The following is a 6,391-nucleotide window of genomic DNA, read 5'->3' as shown; positions in this document are numbered from 1 at the left end:
TACAGTTCTTCGTCTTTGAATACGTTCGTTGTAAACATTTGAATTTCAAACACTCATAAAAGTTTAATTTGACTTGCTTATAGACATTTTTTTTTTTTGATAAAGGTAGATAATCTTATAAAGAATCTTGTATTACATTTTAAAATCTTAGATTTAAAAAGAAAAATGTTTACGAATTCTTAACTCAAAATAATTTGCTAATTTTCGTGATTTTTCCATATTTTGTTAATTTTGAACTTTAAATGCTAATAAAAAAAAACTGTTACTAAGGATTTTTAATATTTTTCAAATGTCATTGTAACAATATAGTAGGAGCCTTGTATTAAATTTTCAAGTATTTTTACTCAAAAAATAAAGTTTTATTGACATTCATAGAAAAAAAAACTAATAAAATTGGAAACTGAAAATGTCCCTAAACAGTTCAAAACAAATCAAAATATTTTAAATCGATTTTGCGTAAAAATTCCAGTTTTTTCTTAATTTTTTTTTTGTTTTTCATGGTGCTTTTGAAAACTACTGGAAAAATTTTACTTTTGAGTTTTTGACCTCCCGAAGTACCAACTAGATTCACTTTCCTATCAGAAAAGATTATGTTGAAGAAAATCCAAGCACTTTTACTGTCTTAAGAGGTGACGACAGGCACAAAAGTAAAAAAATAAAAAAACACACATCATTGTAAATTCAATACATTCATCGCTCAGAATCTAAAATGAGCGTGATTATATACAAATATTTTTTATGAGTGTCTGAAGCTTACATTTTTACGAAATTGGATATCTATTCGTAAATTAATGATTTATCAACAAATGATTTTAGTTATGATAATCCCCAGACATAATAGTAAAACCAATATTCCGCTTAGAATCTAAAATTATTAATAGTTGTTTACTCAATTTCGAAAAAGCAATAGCAAACAAAACATATGTATAATTTAGAAATTATAAAAATAATTAAATAATTTATACATATACCTAATAATTATAAATTCATTATGTGCGTGTAAAAAGTGCCATACTGAGTATTGAGCAATTGAGAGGATCCTTATAGTACCTAGGTACTTGAAAAAGTCTCGGCGTCACAGGGAGAAGTACAGGTACCTACACAAAGTAGATAGGTAATAAAATGGTATAATACGAAAATAATAAATCAATGATTTAAAATTCAGTATTAACGCATTTGTCGCATTTTAACCAAATAATAATGAAAATCTAAACTTAAATAGCACATTACTATAGTACCTACCAATACATTTATGTTATATAGTTGGTCTAAAACTGACAATTATAAGGGTCGGTAAGTTTAGGTAATAACTAATAAATAATAATATTAACACTAGATATTTATATACCTATATAATTTTATTTTCAGTGCCATGTTTGTGGCGCGAACTAAGTAAAAAAAAATAATAAGTGTAGGATGGTGTGTGTACTGTGTATAGTAATTCGAAGTAGGAGTTGCCTATTTAAACTGTGTAAAATACAGGTAAATTAGTTATGCGACATAACTAATTTTATAATGCATCAATTAACTCCTAGTAAACTCCAAAACATCAGAAATATTGTATAGAATGTGATTTTGTAAAAATTATCACAATCGTACGTTTAGAAACTATGTTATAAATGAAAAAGTGCGAACTTTTTAATGGATATTTATATTAAATTCAGAATCACGGTAGCCGTCGTCGTCTTTGTCAATGTTACCAACAATATCACCAATCATATAGATTATTGTATAAATACTCAATATTTAATAAAGAAAAAAATAGTGATATCACAACAAATAACCTTCATAAACTACATGTAAAAATGGTTAAGTAAAAAAAAAAATATAAGATCTTAAAGCACTATAAATAAAGTTGTGATATCATGAATAAATGATAAGTATATTGAATTTAAGTAAACTTATTTTGTTTCAATAATTTATTTACTTGGCGAGGAATCATTTAGAATAGTTTATAGGTAATTATTAATAATAATATTGTTAAAATAATAATTAGTTATATTTTAACAGTTCTTCGCCATTTAATTATTTTGTTCATCACACTTATTGTTTCTTTTAAGATATTGGCGATTGAAATTGATAAGATGTAACGGGGACGCTGTGTATCATTTATATGTTATTTTACATGTTCCCCGTTACAGATCCGCCCCCCGCCGGCCTGATAATTGATAAGCTTTCAATCGCCAATAATTCCTCGCCAAGTAAATAAATCATTGAAACAAAATAAGTTTACTTAAATTCAATATACTTAGCATTTATTCATGATATTACAACTTTATAGTGCTTAAAGATCTTATATTTTTATTTACTTAGCCATTTTACACGTAGTTTACGAAGGGCTTTTGTTGTGACTTGTGATATATATGTAAATATATCAATATTTTATTTGATAATATTGGAATATAATATATAGTTTAGTATTTTTTATTTACTTTTTCGAATATAACTAGGACTAATATACACCTTACCTATATAATTTTATGTAATAGTAGAAATGAAAACCAAAATGTTCGTCAATCCAAAAATTATCCGATCACTCCTGCGTCAAACCGCGATCGACGTGTACGCGTGACGTCAATAGTACGCACGGACTTGTGCCGCCGCATTATTTTATACAATAGATGCTTACATTTACATGGCCCTTTATATACATTATTAAAAAAAAACTACTACTCCTAAAATATTGAAAAAAATATAAGTATTAGCTTATCTACATTTATATTAATAGACTTATATTTTTTTACAGTACTTACCTACCTAATTTTAAGTTTATTTGTGTATGATTTATGTAATACATAAGACTGAATATTTATGTGTGGATCATGGATATAATATTATTATTATCATTGACATAAAAAGTTATATATATATTATTCGATAATTCCATTTTAATAACAGAGATAACTAGAATTTACAAAGATTTTTTGTAGGATTTGACACATAATGCTACATATTTTGTACACACTGGCCGGTTAGAGTCGTATAATAATTTATGATTAAAATACATAAAAGTGTTAACGAAATCACTTAAAAATTAAAATACAGTTTGTACCTATTTGATAAGTATTATTGCTATACTTACTTGATCATAAAAACAATGTAAACAAAAAGAAAGTCGAAGAAATAATTGTATTTTCTATAAAAGTCGGTCGAAATGTCATAAAAAAAAAAAATTGAATTAAATAAAAATTCTAAGTTGCGGGAAAACATTATACAAGAAGTCGTTGTTTAAATGAAAGGAAATAATTATTCAACAACATTCAAAAAAATCCATTTATCCGCTATTACAACATAGTAGCTATACTAAATCCTCAATTAAAATAAAGATATAACATAGTAAATTAAATAATAATATTCGAAAATGTTTTACAAACGATCGAATATAAACGATAATGCAATCCTAGCAGCATAATAATATTATATCAATGATTATATATTTTATAATCCATAACAGTTATACCTATATAATATGTAAAGTATTTAAATAGTTAAAATACCGCCGTACGACTTTGGCTCACAATGTCATAGTAAAAATAAATCCCTATTATGTCCGAACCTCCGATATTTCAAAAATTTGACGGCGGCGTTTACCTAATTATTATAGAGTGATCACGTTGAAACCCAATACCCGTAGATACACTCCTACAAACGAGCTGTACACCAACGAGAGCGCTAAAAAAAAAGACATGCGCTAAACTCTTGACGACGGTGAGCATCACTATAGCCGGCGGACAGTAATTTTGGACATTCTACTTTTACGCGTGCTCATAAGAAGTCTTGTCGGTATAAGAATATAATATCGTCTCACGGCATCTCAGAGGTAATTATTATGCATTATATTTTATTATAATCTTAAACAATTTTATCATGGTTATTCATTATTCAGACGATTATTACTGAACATAGATTTTGTATATTTTTTATATAGTTTTGATTTTTTTTTTTAATAATCTCGTAACTTGGGCTGGGAAAGAAAAGCCATAAAAAAATATTTTATGCCCTACTAGTTCAAAATAATTGTTGTGATATATATATTGTAGTATAACATTTTTGTTATATTTAACAAGTTTTGAACAAAAAAATATTTTGCATTTAATTTTAAAAAAAGCTTGTACAAGATTTGCAAGACTGTACAATTTAAAATCGTCTGCGTGAACTATTAATCTAAAAATATATTATTCTCATTAATTTTTCCGTCACCACTCATTATCTTGATTTTTACATCGTACGGATCTGTTAAAAAACTACAATTAGTTATATTCGATAGGTAAAAACATTATTATCACCTTATAAAGTTTATTTTTCTAAGTAAAAATGTTTAAAGAAATTTTAAAAAAGCCAGATTTAGTGTTAAATACTTTAGACAGTCTAAAATGCTAAGAAAATAACCTTTAAATTGAAAAGAATTGTCAAAAAATGCAACAAAATTCAAAATAAAAACTTCTTATCCTAATACAAAAATATATGTTTGAAATATATATTTTATAAAACAAGCATCGCATAACTATCTTTGGAAAACAATGCAATGTGCATCCCAGTCCTAATCGTTACCAGTAATAGTTACGATGTTCAGCATGTTCATAAAATCGAGAGTAGGTACCGATACATCCATTTCACGTCTATGGTTTTTAACTACATTTATCAATAGAGTTTTAATCTTAATTGCAAAATGAATCTGATAAAACGTGCTGATGAAAAATTATTATAATTATATTGTCCAAGTCTAAAGTAAATTACAATATCTAAAGGTTATTTAATGACAAATTATTTGTACAAATATGTTGGCACATAAAGTCATATAAGATTTATATTTTTCAAATACTATCATGAAAAAATTAAAATTGGAAAATATTGTGAAAATATGGACGGAGCCCATGCAAAAACTAAATATAAATATAAAATTATCGTGAATAACATAGACCTATCAAAAGTTTTTTTTTAATATTCTTTTGTTTCATAGCTTATTTTAAATGCTTTAAACAATTATATTTCAAATGTGTAATATTTATATTATTTTTGAGTTCGCAAAAAAGTGAATAAATAGGTATACATTATTTAATTAATATTTAAACAATATATTATTGTATTCCGTTCAGACAACTTTAAAAGTCCATTGAGATGTAACATATTTTTTCTTGTAAGCAGAATTCCGAACGTTTTTCGAAAATTTATTTTACGTCAGAATAATAAAAGTCTCTGCTGTATATAGGTGACAACGGCCGTTGCAGTCGATGATAAGAAATCATACAGAATAGTTTCTCATTACATTACCTATATTAGCAGTCAATAGATACATAATATATTGTATTATATGGCTTGAATTTCGTTCACCCTTTGTCTTTCCAAATATCTCGTGTATCGGATATCGTTAATATTATTACTATATGACGATACAGCTGGTTAGTTCTTGTAAAAACGTTTATTTTTTAGTATCTATTACCGATTTCCGAACGAGACTTTTTTTAAACTGATAATACGAAAATAAGTAATGACTATAATATACGAATATATTCATATAATGTATCGATTCTTCGATGATAATAATTATATTAATAGATAGTTTTATTTGTGATCTCGATGCCTAAATTATGCGAATAAAATTATCCTTGAGTGGCCATAATAAAAGGCTAAATATCACATTTCTGATTTCTCTATTTTCTCTATATTTCGCTATTTTCTTATTTATACCGTCGCGGTTATAAATGTAATGTACCTAATTTATTTATTTCTGAGTACTGAAATTTAATTGATGTAAATGGAAAACCATATTCATATGATATCAAATGTTGAAGATATTAGAATCTGATTAGTTCCAAAGAAATTTATGATTTCTATAAAATATTTACTATCAAAAAAGAAAATTATCACAAAGAATTAATGGATAAATATTTTAAATGTATAACCTGTCTTATAATACAGCACAATACGTACACATAGCTTTCTGTGAAATACCATGGCAACAAATATTTTTATATTTTTAATAAAATAATTAAGTCGATATTCAAAATCTAGTTAGATTCTTATATAAATATACATATTTAGAGATAGAGTGATTTATAGTTAAGATACATATATTATGTGAAATTATTCTGACTTATTAAAGATGTAAACCTATTTACAACTGATCTACACTGACGTAATTGTTCATCTTAATGACGTGAAAAAGAACACCACTGCGCGTTTGCGAAGTTTACCACTATTTTTGTTTTTCAATTTTCTTTATAAATATAACTATAACTATATAGCTATATTTATAAAGATTACTATGTATGTAATTTTACATAGTTTGTACAAATACAATATTGCAATTGAAAATCCTATACCTACATAATAATATCTCTGCACCACACTATCTACAGGTTATGTTAGGTACACCCGTATGAAATACCTA

The 6,391-nt window shown here is 25.9% G+C and overlaps 1 protein-coding gene across 1 annotated transcript in view; it reads left to right on the top strand.

The window, feature by feature from the left end:
* The first annotated feature begins 3,463 nt into the window (after window positions 1-3,463).
* Window positions 3,464-6,391, top strand: part of LOC100159557 (histidine decarboxylase) — a 33,008-nt gene continuing 30,080 nt past the window's right edge. Inside the window, exon 1 of the mRNA XM_016802079.2 lies at window positions 3,464-3,820. The gene's annotated coding sequence lies outside the window, so the exon portion shown is untranslated. The remainder of the gene's footprint in view (window positions 3,821-6,391) is intronic.

This window comes from Acyrthosiphon pisum, chromosome A1 (assembly GCF_005508785.2).
Source record: "Acyrthosiphon pisum isolate AL4f chromosome A1, pea_aphid_22Mar2018_4r6ur, whole genome shotgun sequence".
Classification (NCBI taxonomy): domain Eukaryota; kingdom Metazoa; phylum Arthropoda; class Insecta; order Hemiptera; family Aphididae; genus Acyrthosiphon; species Acyrthosiphon pisum.
Note: the sequence above shows the minus strand (reverse complement) of the source record. Positions and strands in the feature narration are given on the sequence as shown.